General features: G+C 48.4%; 3 non-coding genes across 3 annotated transcripts; all 3 read right to left on the bottom strand.

Annotated features, from left to right (window-relative positions):
* Nucleotides 1-938: 938 nt before the first annotated feature.
* On the bottom strand, nt 939-1,024 carry trnay-gua (transfer RNA tyrosine (anticodon GUA)). Its single transcript is given in 2 exon segments — nt 939-974; nt 988-1,024. It is a non-coding gene; the product is annotated as a tRNA-Tyr (tRNA).
* Nucleotides 1,025-11,301: 10,277 nt separating this feature from the next.
* Nucleotides 11,302-11,387, bottom strand: trnay-gua (transfer RNA tyrosine (anticodon GUA)). The gene is given in 2 exon segments: nt 11,302-11,337; nt 11,351-11,387. It is a non-coding gene; the product is annotated as a tRNA-Tyr (tRNA).
* A 2,587-nt stretch (nt 11,388-13,974) lies between these two features.
* trnay-gua (transfer RNA tyrosine (anticodon GUA)) lies at nt 13,975-14,060 on the bottom strand. The gene is given in 2 exon segments: nt 13,975-14,010; nt 14,024-14,060. It is a non-coding gene; the product is annotated as a tRNA-Tyr (tRNA).
* Nucleotides 14,061-14,138: the final 78 nt, after the last annotated feature.

Consider the following 14,138-nt stretch of genomic DNA (forward strand, 5'->3'; position numbering starts at 1 on the left):
CTTGCAGAAAAACTAAGGTTTTTCTCCCGACTTGCGCCACCGCACAGATGAGCCGATGTGCACCTCAGCGGATATATGGAAACGACATAAGGCGGATAACAATGTCGTCAGGTGCCTTCCCTTTCAACGGTGCCCTCCAACGATGCGCCGAAATTCAGATTCTGGGTTCCCTTGCTCGTGTACTTCTGCTGTGTCATCCAAAATCTCCACAGAGGAGTGGCCCGTATCCTCGGGTTTGCCTGTTGGTTGGCGGCCGGGGCCTGGATCGAAGGGTTCGTCAGAGATGGTGCTCGGTGCTCGGTGTCGGAGGGATGGTCGGAGGCTGGAAGTTTTCGGACGGACTCAGAGTCGGACTGTGGTCTGGTGCTTCCAGGCCGCTGCATCGGCAAGTTCGCGGCGCCGGAAACTCACGGCAGGGGGAGTTTCTTCCTTCTACCATCTGCGTGAGTTGATGAAACCACGGGGCTTTGAGAATTCTTTCCCGTACCCATGGTCTGCTCTTATCAAATTACGGAATTGCTTTGCACTGTTGCAACTATTCCGTAGAATTATGTGGTTTTTGTCAGTTATGGTCTTGGTCTGTTTTGTATTTCTGTGATATCATACCAGACGAACATGGCATCATTTTTAACGCATGCATTTTTAAATTACAGTAAATGAGGACCGAGTGTCCTCATCATCTAATCATATCCAATACAATATTTCTATCTTTGTGTTACCTTAGGACGAGTGAGAGTTGTCGTACTGTCAGAGCAGCAAGCGTGAGGACATAGCGCTCCGAAATGTGATCCAGTGATCTGCTGGCCTTGCCTGTTATGTGATTCGATGCCTCTGTATTCTATCCCGTCACGAGTCGGAGCAATTCGCACTGCAGTCTTGTGCCACCGAGAAGCTCTGTAGTACGGAATTGATGATCGGCGTAGTAAAAGAAGTCCCGATCCTTCGAGCCGGATTCGAACCAGCGACCTAAGGATGACTACATTTCCTCTACAGTCCTCCGCTCTACCAACTGAGCTATCGAAGGACAAGCGACATCGAGCTTCGTCACGTTGGCTCCTACCGACAATGATTATGCAGATTTTCATCCTGGTGTCTCTCGACCCAGAGCAACAGCCTGCCAATTGTAATATCTAGTCCTTCCAGCACTAGGGGCCACAGGCGACCGGATGACGCACATCACCGAGCTTATCACCATTCTCGGTGCAACTCGAACACAGCTCTTTGATCTTCTTTGCTTGTCAAAATCAAAGACTACTCAGTTTTCTCATTTCGCCCAGAATCCAGGGCAAATTCCTATTGAGCACTGAACTGATTACTGTCTGAATGGTCGCCTGCAGCTCATGCATTACTGAAACACCAGATGCCAGCTGGCTGTTTCTCGTATCTGCTTTCAACGCAGCAGATTTCCCCCTTTCCTTTGACTGAGAGACGGTCCTCTCCCTCTCCGCCACCCGTATGTTTTGTGCATCCAAACTTCACAGCAATTTTATGAGACGACTGCCTCTGAATACAAAATGTCACTGGAGAATGCGAGCATCGAGCGCGTTACCTCTCGCATGCTTTGCGAGCGCTCTACCATTTGAGCTAATTCCCCAGCACATCCGAGACACCTCCTGTAATTTGCTCAGCGCCACAAGCACCATTACATGCCTGCCACTGCTCACCGTTGCACAATCATCAGCTCACACACAGACATACTCACACAGTCATCAACCAACCACTCAGACAGACATACGGTCCCTCTCTGCCACTGTCACCTTTCATGTCCCCAAACGACAATTCATTCTCCTAAATGAAAAGAATTATCCTTCTGACTATTTTTACAACCGATTGATATTGCAGTTGGAATTGCTATCTCCACTTCAATGTAGCGACAAACATACGGCGTACAATCACTTCATCACAGAGACACCGAAACATACCTTGAAATCCGTCGCTTCCTTGAACATGTATATTCACCTCAGCTGAAATCTGGCCCGTCAGCACCCACATATCACCAACAATACCACTATTAGGAACCTTCCCGCATAAGAGTGACCATCATATGGTGGAATTCATCATTGAGACATAGCTAATTCAAAAACAAAGGTTCTGAACTTAAAGAAGGGTAACTTTGAAGGTATGAGACGTGAATTAGCTAAGATAGACTGGCAAATGACATTTAAAGGGTTGACGGTGGATATGCAATGGCAAGCATTTAAAGATCGCATGGATGAACTGCAACAATTGTTCATCCCAGTTTGGCAAAAGAATAAATCAGGGAAGGTAGTGCACCCGTGGCTGACAAGGGAAATTAGGGATAGTGTCAATTCCAAAGAAGAAACATACAAATTAGCCAGAAAAAGCGGCTCATCTGAGGACTGGGAGAAATTCAGAGTCCAGCAGAGGAGGACAAAGGGCTTAATTAGGAAAGGGAAAAAAGATTATGAGAGAAAACTGGTAGGGAACATAAAAACTGACTGTAAAAGCTTTGAAAGATATCTGAAAAGAAAAAGATTGGTTAAGACAAATGTAGGTCTCCTGCAGACAGAAACAGGTGAATTGATCATGGGGAACAAGGACATGGCAGACCAATTGAATAATTACTTTGCTTCTGTCTTCACTAAGGAGAACATAAATAATGTTCTGGAAATAGTAGGGGACAAAGGATCCAGTGAGATGGACGAACTGAGGGAAATATATGTTAGTAGGGAAGTGCTGTTAGGTAACTTGAAGGGATTAAAGGCAGATAAATCCCTAGGGCCAGATGGTCTGCATCCCAGAGTGCTTAAGGAAGTAGCCCAAGAAATAGTGGATGCATTAGTGATAATTTTTCAAAGCTCTTTAAATTCTGGACTAGTTGCTGAGGATTGGAGGGTGGCTAATGTAACCCCGCTTTTTTAAAAAGGGGGGAGAGAGAAACCGGGGAATTATAGACCGGTTAGCCTAACATCAGTGGTGGGGAAAATGCTAGAGTCAGTTCTGAAAGATGTGTTAACATCACTTTTGGAAAGCGACGAAATCATCGGACAAAGTTTCAGTCGAAGCAAGCAGCTGAGTAGAAGTGAAGAAATCGGGTGGAAAATGTCGTTTTTTTTTAAACACTGCTCGGGGAGAAGGGTCTGCACTGCGCAGGCGCGTGACGTAGAACGCCAAGGTTGAAAAAGCAGACCACCATATACAGCGGCCATTGTTGTAGCGGCCATCGTCGGAGTGGACTGAGTCAGAGTGGGACGGCTTTGGCTCAAACAGGCTTCGGCGAGAACAGGCAGAGGCCAGGGTAGGTTCTGGTAAGTTTTTTATTCAGATTGTCTAGCGTAGAGAAAATGCCAGGCAGGATGTTGGAATGCTCCTTTTGCAGGATGTGGGAAGTCAGGGAGCCCTCCAGTGTCCCTGACAACGACACCTGCAGGAAGTGCATCCAGCTGCAGCTCCTAACAAACCGCGTTAGGGAACTGGAGCAGGAGCTGGATGACCTGCGGATTATTCCTGAGAATAGGGAGATTATAGATCGTAGCTACAGGGAGGTAGTTACGCCAAAGGAGCAGAGGACAGGAAATTGGATCACTGTCAGGCGAGGGAAGAGGAAAGGGCAGGCAGAGCAGGGTTCCCCTGTGGCCATTCCCCTCAACAACAAGTATACCGCATTCGATACTGTTGGGGCGGAGGACTGACCTGGGACGAGCTGCAGTAGCCGGATCTCTGGCACTGAGTCTGGCTCTGCAGTGCAGAAGGGAGGGGGGAAAAAGAGGAGAGCGGTAGTGATAGGGGACTCGATAGTTAGAAGTGCGATAGGAGATTCTGTGGTCGTGACAGAGAATCCAGGATGGTTTGTTGCCTCCCGGGTGCCAGGGTCAAGGATGTCTCTGAGCGATTGCATGACATTCTGAAGTGGGAGGGTGACCAGCCAGATGTCGTGGTGCATATCGGTACCAATGACATAGCAAGGAAGAGTGAAGAGGTCCTGGACAGTGAGTATAGAGAGCTTGGTAGGAAGTTGAAAAGCAGGACCTCGAGGGTGGTAATCTCAGGATTGCTATTTGTGCTAGGTGCCAGTGAGGGCAGGAATAGGATGCTGTGGAGGAGGAACAAGTGGCTGAGGAACTGGTGTAGGGGGCAGGGTTTCAGATTTCAGGATCATTGGGACCTCTTCTGGGGCAGGTGGGACCTGTACAAAAGAGACGGGTTACACTTCAACCACAGGGGGACCAATATCCTTTCAGGGAGGTTTGTTAGTGCTACTGGGGAGGTTTTAAACTAGATTTGCAGGGGGCTGTGAACCAGAGTACCAGAACTGACAGTGTGGCTCGGGTGAAAATAAATGATGTTGAAAGTTTAAGCAAATCCGCTGATAGAAAGGTTGTGAGTGGTGGTAAAAATCTTCTGAGGTGTATATATTTCAATGCTAGGAATATTGCGGGGAAGGCGGATGAGTTGAGGGCGTGGATTGACACGTGGAATTATGATGTTGTAGCAATTAGTGAAACTTGGCTACAGGAGGGGCAGGGCTGGCAGCTTAATATTCCAGGGTTCTGATGTTTCAGATGTGATCGAGGCAGAGGAATGAAAAGTGGGGGAGTTGTATTGCTTGTTAGGGAAAATATTACAGCAGTGCTCAGGCAGGACAGATTAGAGGGCTTGTCTACTGAGTCCTTATGGGTGGAGCTGAGAAACAGGAAAGGTATGGCCACATTAGTGGGATTGTATTACAGACCACCCTATAGTCAACGAGACTTGGAAGAGCAAATCTGCAGAGAGATAGCAGGCAACTGCAGGAAACATAAAGTTGTGGTGGTAGGGGATTTTAATTTTGGACTTCAGAAAGGCCTTTGACAAGGTCTCGCATGGGAGGTTAGTTAGGAAAATTCAGTCGCTAGGTATACATGGAGAGGTGGTAAATTGGATTAGACATTGGCTCGATGGAAGAAGCCAGAGAGTGGTGGTAGAGAATTGCTTCTCTGAGTGGAGGCCTGTGACTAGTGGTGTGCCACAGGGATCAGTGCTGGGTCCATTGTTGTTTGTCATCTATATGAATGATCTGGATGATAATGTGGTAAATTGGATCAGCAAGTTTGCTGATGATACAAAGATTGGAGGTGTAGTAGACAGTAAGGAAGGTTTTCTGAGCCTGCAGAGGGGCTTGGACCAGCTGGAAAAATGGGCTGAAAAATGGCAGATGGAGTTTAATACCGACAAGTGTGAGGTATTGCACGTGGAAGGACAAGCCAACGTAGAACATACAGGGTTAATGGTAAGGCACTGAGGAGTGCAATGGAACAGAGGGATCTGGGAATACAGATACAAAATTTCCTAAAAGTGTCGTCACAGGTAGATAGGGTCGTAAAGAGAGCTTTTGGTACATTGGCCTTTATTAATCGAAGTATTGAGTATAAGAGCTGGAATGTTATGATGAGGTTGTATAAGGCATTGGTGAGGCCGAATCTGGAGTATTGTGTTCAGTTTTGGTCACCAAATTACAGGAAGGATATAAATAAGGTTGAAAGAGTGCAGAGAAGGTTTACAAGGATGTTGACGGGACTTGAGAAACTCAGTTACAGAGAAAGGTTGAATAGGTTGGGACTTTATTCCCTGGAGCGTAGAAGAATGAGGGGAGATTTGATAGAGGTATATAAAATGATGATGGGTATAGATAGAGTGAATGGCAAGCAGGCTTTTTCCACTGAGGCAAGGGGAGAAAAAAAACCAGAGGACATGGGTTAAGGGTGAGGGGGGAAAAGTTTAAAGGGAACATTAGTGGGGGGGGCTTCTTCACACAGAGAGTGGTGGGAGTATGGAATGAGCTGCCAGACGAGGTGGTAAATGCGGGTTCTTTTTTAACACTTAAGAATAAATTGGACAGATACATGGATGGGAGGTATATGGAGGGATATGGTCCGTGTGCAGGTCAGTGGGATTAGGCAGAAAATGATTCGGCACAGCCAAGAAGGGCCAAAGGGCCTGTTTCTGTGCTGTAGTTTCTATAGTTCTATGGTTCTAAAGTCAGCATGGGGTTGTGAAAGGAAAATCATGTCTGACGAATCTCATAGAATTTTTTGATGATGTAATTAGTAGACTGGATAGGGGTGAACCAGTGGATGTGGTACATTTGAATATTCAAAAGGCTTTTCACAAGGTCCCACACAGGAGATTAATGTGCAAACTTAAAGCACACGGTATTGGCGGTACGGTATTGATGTGGATAGAGAATTGGTTAGCAGACAGGAAGCTAAGAGTGGCAATAAACGGGACCTTTTCAGAATGGCAGGCAGTGACTAGTGGGGTACCGCAAGGCTCAGTGCTGGGACCCAGTTGTTTACAATATATATTAATGACTTGGATGAGGGAATTAAATGCAGCATCTTCAAGTTTGCGGATGACACGAAGCTGGGCGGCAGTGTTAGATGTGAGGAGGATGCTAAGAGGATGCAGGGTGACTTGGATAGGTTAACTGAGAGGGAAAATTCATGGCATATGCAATTTAATGTGGATGAATGTGAGGTTACCCACTTTGGTGGCAAAAGCAGGAAAACAGATTATTATCTGAATGGTGGCCGATTAGGAAAAGGGGAGGTGCAACGAGACCTGGGTGTCATTAAACACCAGTCATTGAAAGTGGGCATGCAGGTACAGCAGGCGGTGAAAAAGGCGAATGGCATGCTAGCATTCATAGTAAGAGGATTCGAGTTGAAAATCAGGGAGGTACTACTGCAGTTGTACAAGGCTTTGGTTAGACCACACCTGGAGTATTATGTACAGTTTTGGTCCCCTAATCTGAGGAAGGACATTCTTGCCGTTGAGAGAGTACAAAGAAGGTTCACCAGATTGATTCCTGGGATGGCAGGACTTTCCCATGATAAAAGACTGGATCGACTAGGCTTATACTCGTTAGAATTTAGAAGATTGAGGGGGGATCTTATTGAAACGCATAAAATCCTAAAGGGATTGGACAGGTTAGATGCAGGATGATTGTTCCCGATGTTGGGGAAGTCCACAACGAGGGGTCACAGTTTGAGGATAAAGGGGAAGCCTTTTAGTACAGAGATTAGGAAAAACTTCTTCACACAGAGAGTGGTGAATCTGTGGAATTTTTTGCCACATGAAACAGTTGAGGCCAGTTCATTGGCTATATTTAAGAGGTAGTTAGATATGCCCTTGTGGCTACGGGGATCAGGGAGTATGGAGGGAAGGCTGGGGCGGGGGTCTGAGTTGATGATCAGCCATGATCATACTGAATGGCGGAGCAGGCTCTAAGAGCCGAATGGCCTACTCCTGGACCTACATTCTACGTTTCTATATTTCTATTCACCTTTCCTGTATTATTACGCCCCAGCGGGACCTCATGTGTCAGAAGCAGAACTTCTTCATGAACCAAGGAGATGGCCGCGTGATCCATTTCTTCCGGCAGATTGTAAAACTCCATTTACGACTCAACATTCTGCTGGAAACGTATACTGCTATCAAAGAGAGCAATCTCGGATCTGCCATTCCTGTCTATGTCGTTGCCACATTTTCTGACACTTTTGGAAAGGTACAGATAAAAGTCAAACAGCTGAAAATCTCAATGACTGAATTCCATCATCACTGGACGATTTGCCTCTCTCCTGGACGATGATAGGAGGGACAAAACACTGCAGACATACGCACACTGCAAACCAGCTGTTCCAAGAGCTCGCCTGTGCAGGGCGCTCCAATTTCATGCTCCTGTACACTTAATGCACATCTGCCTCTTCTGTTTCACAGCTCCCACTTCAAACCTCTTGCAGAAATATGAAGGTGTATCTCCCGACTTGTGCCACCACATTAGTTGAGCCAAATTGCACCTCAGCGGATATATGGAAACGACATAAGGCCGGTAACAATGTCGTCAGCTGCCTTCGCTATCAACGGTGCCCTCCAACGATGCGCGGAAATTCAGATTCTGGCATCCCTTGCTCGTACAATTTGGAATCGCCCGACCTAGACTGATTGCTAAATGTCTTCCAACGAAGAGGTCACCGACGTTCCATCTGGGACTTTGTGTCCGACTCTTCCTCTGTACAGTTGCTACACGCGGCCTCTCCGGTGATGCATATCTGTTATCTGTCAAGAAGGAGGCCCTGCATAATTCTGATTTGATGGAGGCAGACGTGAGAGCACGGAGGAACATCTGGTGAAACTTCTGAAATGCCTGCTTCGCTGCCGCTGCTACTGTGTGATCGCAAAGCTCCGGAGGGGATGCCCCGAATCCTCGGCTTTGCCTGTTTCTTGGCGGCCGGGGCTTGGGTGAAGCCTTCGGGAGAGATGGTGCTCGGTGATCGGTGTCGGAGCGCTGGTCGGAGGCTCGAAGATTTCGGACAGACTCAGAGTCGGACTGTGCTCGAGTGCTTCCAGGACGCTGCATCGGCAGGTTCGCGGCGCTCGATCCTCATGGCAGGCTGAGTTTCTTCCTTTACCATGTACGTGAGATAATGAGGCCATCGGGACCTTGAGACTTTTTTCCGTGGCCATGGTCCGCTCTTAGCAAATTACGATATTGATTATATCTGCAGACCCCAGAGCCTGCTGGCCCTGACGCTAGCAGGCATGAACTTCAGATTGCGGCCGCTGCCATTGATCTTGTCGGCTCCAACACCTCAGGGCATATTCAAAACCCGGACTACAGCAACGACCATGGACACCTTCAACGTTATTGCGCTACCACCAACTGCGACTCCAGCCTTGAATTCCAGGCCGGGTCTTTATGTGCTGCTATTGTGACTCCCGTCTCCCCTTCCCCCACCATCACTCTGCAACTCCGTGTCCCTCAGATCCTACAGTCAGCTCCTGGGCCCTCAGAGGCTCCATTTTCCTCTCACCTCAACCCTCCCCTCTCCACTCACTCCCCCAGCCTCCACCCTCCACCCTCTGATCTCAGCTCTCATCCGTGCCGGGTCTTTACCATCCCCTCCAACCTTCAACTGTCTGAGGCAGAACAATCTGTCCTCAGTAAGGGCCCCACCTTTGTCCCCCTTCGCCCACACCTCAGCGAGTTCCGCGTTCGCCATGATGCGGAACTCTTCTTCCGCCATGATGCGGAACTCTTCTTCCGCCGTCTCCGTCTCCGAGCCTACTTCTTCGGCAAGGACTCTTCCGCCCCCACCGATGACCCCTTCTCCCGTCTTCAACCTTCTTCCTCTTCATGGACACCCCGCTCTGGTCTTCTGCCTGCTCTGGATCTCTTTATTGCTGACTGCCAACGGGATTTCAACGGTCTCGACTTCACCGCACCTTGTTTCCATTCCAACCTTACTCCTTCTGAACGCTCTGCTCTCCACTCCCTCAGCACTCATCCTAACCTTATTATTAAACCCGCCGATAAGGAGGGTGCTGTTGTAGTCTGGCGTACTGACCTCTACCTTGCCGAGGCACAGCGACAACTCGCGGATACCTCCTCTTATTTACCCCTCGATTGTGACCCCACTAAGGAGCACCAGGCCATTGGCTCCCACACCATCACCGACTTTATCCGCTCAGGGGATCTCCCATCAACTGCTACCAACCTTATAGTTCCCACACCTCGCACTTCCCGTTTCTACCTCCGACCCAAGATCCACAAACCTGTCTGTCCTGGCAGACCCATTGTCTCAGCTTGCGCCTGCCCCACCGAACTCGTTTCTGCATACCTCGACACGGTTTTATCCCCCCTTGTTCAATCCCTTCCTATCTATGTTCGTCACACTTCTCACGCTCTTAAACTTTTCGATGATTTTAAGTTCCCTGGCCCCCACCGCTTTATTTTCACCATGGATGTCCAGTCCCTATATACATCCATCCCCCATCAGGAAGGTCTCAAAGCTCTCCGCTACTTTTTGGATTCCAGACCTAATCAGTTCCCCTCTACCACCACTCTGCTCCGTCTAACGGAATTAGTCCTCTGGCCCTCACCTACCACCCCACCGGCCTCCAGGTCCAACATATTATTCTCCGTAACTTCCGCCACCTCCAACGGGATCCCACCACTAAGCACATCCTTCACTCACCCACTCTCTCTCTGCTTTCGGCAGGGATCGCTCCCTACGCGACTCCCTTGTCCATTCGTCGTACCGCCCCCGCCCCCATCCCTCCCCCCTGATCTCCCTCCTGGCACTTATCCTTGTAAGCGGAACAAGTGCTACACATACCCTTACACGTCCTCCCTTACCACCATACAGGGCCTCAGACAGCCCTTCCAGGTGAGGCGACACCACTTGTGAGTCGGCTGGGGTGACATACTGTGTCCGGTGCTCTGTATGTGGCCTTCTATATATTGGCGAGACCCGACGCAGACTAGGAGATCGTTTTTCTGAACACCAACGCTCCGTCTGCCAGAGAAAGCAGGATCTCCCACTGGCTGCACATTTTAATTCCTCGTCCTATTCCTATTCTGATATGTCTATCCACGGCCTACTCTACTGTAAAGATGAAGCCACACTCACGTTGGAGGAACAACACCACACTCACGTTGGAGGAACAACACCTTATATTCCGTCTGGGTAGCCTCCAACCTGATGGCATGAACATTGCCTTCCCTAACTTACGCTAATGCCCCACCTCCCCCTCGTACCCCAGCCGTTATTTATTTATATACACACATTCTTTCTATCGCTCTCCTTTTTCTCGTTCTGTCCCTCTGGCTATACCCCTTGCCCCTCCTCGACTTTTCATTCTCCCTGGGCCTCCTGTCCCATGAGCCTCTCATATCCCTTGGCCAATCAACTGTCCAGCTCTGGGCTCCATCCCTCCCACGCCTGTCTTCTCCTATCATTTTGGATCTTCCCCTCCCCCTCTCAAATCTCTTACTAACTCTTCCTTTTTTGTCCTGACGAAGGGTCTCGGCCTGAAACATCGACTGTACCTCTTCCTAGAGATGCTGCCTTGCATGCTGCGTTCACCAGCAACTTTGATGGGAGTTGTCGGTATTGCTTTACACTGTTGTAACTAAACAGTAGAATTATGTGGTTTTTGTCAGTTTTAGTCTTGGTCTGTCTTGTGTTTCTGTGATATCATACCGGAGGAACAGGGTATCATTTTTTAACGCATGCATTCTAAAATTACAGTAAACGAGTCCCCATCATCTAATCTAATCTAATCTTTCTATCTTTGTGTTACTTTAGGACGAGTGAGATTTGTCGTACTGTCAGAGCAGCAAGCGTGCGGACAGAGCGCTCTGAACTGTGACCCAGTGATCTGCTGGCCTTGCCTGTTATGTGATTAGATGCCTCTGTATTCTATCCCGTCACGAGTCGGAGCAATTCGCACTGCAGTCTTGTGCCACCGAGAAGCTCCGTAGTACGGAATTGATGATCGGCGTAGTAAAAGTTTCGATCCTTCGAGCCGGATTTGAACCAGCGACCTAAGGATGACTCCATTTCCTCTACAGTCCTCCGCTCTACCAACTGAGCTATCGAAGGAAAAGCGACACCAAGCTTCGCCACGCTGCCTCCTACCGACAATGATTATGCAGATTTTTCATCCTGGTGTCTCTCGTCCCAGAGCAACAGCCTGCCAATTGTAATATCTAGTCCTTCCAGCACTAGGGGCCGCAGGCGACCGGCTGACGCACATCACCGAGCTTGTCACCATTCTCGGTGCGACTCCAACACAGCTCTTTGATCTTCTTTGCTTGTCAAAATCAAAGGCTACTCAGCTTTCCACTTTCGCCCAGTATCCAGGGCATTTTCTTTTTCACCACTTAACTGATTTATGTCTGAATGGTCGCCTGCTGCTCATACATTACTGAAACACCAGCTGCTAGCTGGCTGTTCCTAGTATCTGCTTTCAATGCAGCAGATTTCCCCCTTTCCTTTGACTGAGACACGTTCATGTCCCTCTCCGCCGTCCCTATATTTTGTACATTCCAATCTTCACAGGAAATTGATGGGACGAGTGCCTCTGAATAAAAAACGTCAATGGAGAATGCGAGCATCGATCTCGCTACCTCTCGCATGCTAAGCGAGCGCTCTACCATTTGAGGTAATTCCCCGGCACATTCGATTTACCTCCTGTAATTTTCTCTGCGCCACAAGCACCATTGTATGCTTGCCACTGCTCACCGTTGCACAATCATCAGCTCACACACAGACACACTCACTCAATCATCAACCAACCACTCAGACACACATACGGTTGCTCTTGGCCACTGTCACCTTTCATGTCCCCAAACGACAATTCATTCTCCCGCATGGAAAGAATTATCCTTCTATTTTTACAACCGACTGCGACGGCAGTTGGAATCGATATCTCCATTTCAATGTACCGACAAATATTCGGCGTACAATCACTCCCTCACAGAGACACCGAAACATAGTGTGTAATGTGTCGCATCCGTGAACATGCAGATTCACCTCAGCTGAAATCTGGCCCCTCAACACCCACACAACACCACAGTTAGCAACCTTTCCGCCTTCTTCTTTCCTGGATTATTACGCCCTGGCGCGACCTAAAGTGTCAGAAGCAGATGTTCTTCATGAACCAAGGAGATGGCCGCGAAATCCATTTCATCTGGCAGATTGTAAACCTCCATCTATGACTAAACATTCTGCTGGAAATCTGCACTACTATCAAAGACAGCATTCTCGGATCTGCCGTTCTTGTCTATTTCGTTGCCTCATTCTCCGACACTTTAGGAAAAGTACAACCAAATAACCAGTCAGCTGAAAAGCTCAATGACTGAATTCCATCATCACTGGACGATGATAGGAGGGACAACACACTGCAAACCTGCTGTTCCAAGAGCTCGCTTCTGCAGGACGCACCAATTTCATGTTCCTGTACACTTAATGCACATCTGCCTCTTTTGTTTCACAGCTCCCACGTCAAAGCTCTTACAGAAATATGGAGATTTTTCTGCCGACTTTTTGCACCACAGAGATGAGCCGAAGTGCACCTCAGCGGATATATGGAAACGACATAAGGCCGATAACAATGACGTCAGCTGCCTTCGCTTTCAACGGTGCCCTCCAACGATGCCCCGAAATTCAGATTCTGGCATCCCATGCTCGCGCAGTTTGGAATCGCTCATCCTAGACTGATTGCTAAATGTCTTCCAACGAAGAGGTCACGGATGTTCCATCTGGGTCTTTGCGTCTGTCTCTTCCTCTATACACTTGTTACGCGCGGTCTCTCCGATGATGCATATCTGTTATCTGTCAAGTAGGAGGCCGTGCACAATTCTGATTTCATGGAGGCAGACATGAGAGCACGGAGGAACATCTGGTGAAACTTCTGAAATGCCTTCTTCGCTGCCACTGCTACTGTGTGATCCGAAATCTCTGGAGGGAATGCCCCGAATCCTCCGCTTTGCCTGTTGCTTGGCGGCCGGGGCCTGGGTCGAAGTGCTTGGCAGAGATGGTACTCGCTGCTCGGTGTCGGAGGGGTGGTCGGAGGCTCGGAGTTGTCGGACGGATTCGATTTGGACTGTGGTCGGCTGCTTCCAGGACGCTGCATCGGCAAGTTCGCGGCGCTAGAAGCTCATGGCAGGGGGAGAATCTTCTTTCTACCGTCTGCGTGAGATGACGAGGCCATCGGGTCATTGAAACATTTTTTTCCGTGCCCATGATCTGCTCCTATCAAATTACGGTATTGTTTTGCTCCGCTGCAACTAAACGGTAGAATTGTGTCTTTTGTCAGTTTTAGTCTTGGTCTGTCTTGTGTTTCTGTGATAACATACCGGAGGAACATGGTATCATTTTTTAACGCATTTTAAAATTACAGTAAACGAGGACTGAGTGTCCTCATCATCTAATTATATCCAATCTAATATTTCTATCTTTCTGTTACCTTAGGACGAGTGAGAGTTGTCATACTGTCAGATCAGCAAGCGTGAGGACATAGCGCTCTGAAATGTGATCCAGTGATCTACTGGCCTTGCCTGTTATGTGATTAGACGCCTCTGTATTCTATCCCATCACGAGTCGGAGCAATTCGCACTGCAGTCTTGTGCCACCGAGAAGCTCTGTAGTACGGAATTGATGATCGGCGTAGTAAAAGAAGTCCCGATCCTTCGAGCTGGATTCGAACCAGCGACCTAAGGATGACTCTATTTCCTCTACAGTCCTCCGCTCTACCAACTGAGCTATCGAAGGAAAAGCGACATCGAGCTTCGCCACGTTGTCTCCTACCGACAATGATTATGCAGATTTTCATCCTGGTGTCTCTCGACC

Source organism: Mobula birostris, chromosome 1 (genome assembly GCF_030028105.1).
Source record: "Mobula birostris isolate sMobBir1 chromosome 1, sMobBir1.hap1, whole genome shotgun sequence".
Classification (NCBI taxonomy): domain Eukaryota; kingdom Metazoa; phylum Chordata; class Chondrichthyes; order Myliobatiformes; family Myliobatidae; genus Mobula; species Mobula birostris.